The sequence below is a fragment of the Cryptomeria japonica genome, chromosome 2, assembly GCF_030272615.1.
Source record: "Cryptomeria japonica chromosome 2, Sugi_1.0, whole genome shotgun sequence".
Classification (NCBI taxonomy): Eukaryota; Viridiplantae; Streptophyta; class Pinopsida; order Cupressales; family Cupressaceae; genus Cryptomeria; species Cryptomeria japonica.
Window position 1 is genome coordinate 269797028 of NC_081406.1, and position 2071 is coordinate 269799098.

Consider the following 2071-nt stretch of genomic DNA (forward strand, 5'->3'; position numbering starts at 1 on the left):
CCACCAAGTATAGGTACTCCTCTCAATGAGACTGTTGGTCCATAACGTACATTCGAAGCATGTCCTCTAACACTTGGTTGACCCTCTCGGTCTATCCATTAGTCTCAGGATGATAGGTTGAACTAAAATTCAACTGAGTACCCAGTGCGTGCTGAAGAGACTTCCACGGGGCTGACGTGAACACAGGATCTCTATTAGAAATGATTTTTCGAGGAATGCCATGAAGTCTGACAATGTCCTCCATGAAAATTCTAGCCATCGTTGCTGCATTATAAGAAGATTGGACAGGTGAGAAGTGTGTAACTTTGGTCAACCTGTCCACAATGACCATGATGGCATCATAACAATGCGGGGTTTTAGGTAAACCCACAATGAAATCCATAGAAACAATGTCCCATTTCCATACTAGAACAAGATGTTGCTACAAGAGTCATGTCGGATGTCGATGCTCCACCTTCACTCTTTGGCATTCTAAGCATCGAGCTACAAAATCTGCTATATCCCTCTTCATACCCAACCAAAAATACAATTGTCGAAGATCTGCATGCATCTTCTTGACACCGGGATGAGCAGAATATGGTGCCCAATGTGACTCAGAAATGATCAACATGTGAAGATCCTCAGAAGAAGGTACATAAATACATCCCATATGTTGCAAAAAGACCATCAGGATCTTGGAAATAACCTGTGAATCTCCCTTTCACTGCTCTACTAGACTCCACCTCAAAATGAACTTCCTAATACCAGGTGTTCATAGGGAGTGCTTCCACAATACGACCTCTCAAGTCCACCTCCAGAGTCACTGCTGAAATCTCATGTCGTCGACGACAAAGAGCGTATGCTACTACATTCTCCTTTCCCTGAACATACTTAACCTCAAAGTCCTACTCACATAGGAATTTCATCCATGTCCTTTGTCTTGCATTAAGTTTCGGTTGCATAAATGTGTACTGCAAGTTGCGATGATCTATATGCAACTCGAACTGATGCCCCAAAAGGAAGTGCCTCCAGCAGACCAAAGCATACACTACAACTGCCAACTCTAGATCATGAGTAGGGTAGTTAAGCTCGTGGTTCTTAACTTTACGGGACTCATAAGCAATCACTCTCTCATCCTCCATCAGAACCACACCTAACCTATCAGGAACTACCAAAATAGGTGCACTGGTCAACTTCTCCTTAAGAACCTGAAAGGCTTCCTGACACTTCTCTGACCATACGAATCTCTTCCCTTTCCTCTGCAAGGAAGTGATGGGATGAGAAATCCTAGAGAACCCATGAACAAATCTTTGAAAGTAACCTGCCAAACCCATAAAGTTGCAAACCTCAGATACATTCATAGGTATAGGCCACTCAAGAATAGCTTGGATCTTTGAGGGATTCACTGCAATACCCTCTCTTGAAATAACATGCCCAAGGTACTTGATCTTAGTCTTAAAGAATTCACATTTAGCCACATTTGCATACAACTGATTCTCCCTCAGACATTACAATACCTGCCTCAGATGCTCCTCATGCTCCTCCATGGCTTTGGAATAAATCAATATATCGTCAAGGAACATGAGGGCGAATCTATCTAGATATGTCCTGAATACACCATTCATAGGGCTCATAAAAACAAATGGTGCATTAGTCAACCCAAAAGGCACAATGGTGAAATCATAATGGTCATAGCGAGTGCGAAAAGATGTCTTATGAATATCTGCCTCCAGGATCCTCAACTGGTGGTACCCCGAGTTCAGATCAATCTTCAAAAACACCTTTGCCCCCTTAATCTGATCAAATAAGTCATCAATCCTTGGCAATGGGTAATGATTCTTCACTATCAATTTGTTTAGCTGCTGGTAATCAATGCATAAGTGGAGAGACCCATCCTTATTTTTCACAAATATAACAATTGCTCCCCAAGGAGAGGCACTAGGTCAGATAAACCCTTTCGCCAATAGGTTCCCCAACTATATCCAAAGCTCTTCAAGCTCCCGAGTTGTCATCCGATAAGGAGTGTATGAGATAGGTTCAGCTTCGGGCACTAAATCAATTTTGAAACCAATGTCCTTGTTAGGAGGCATAC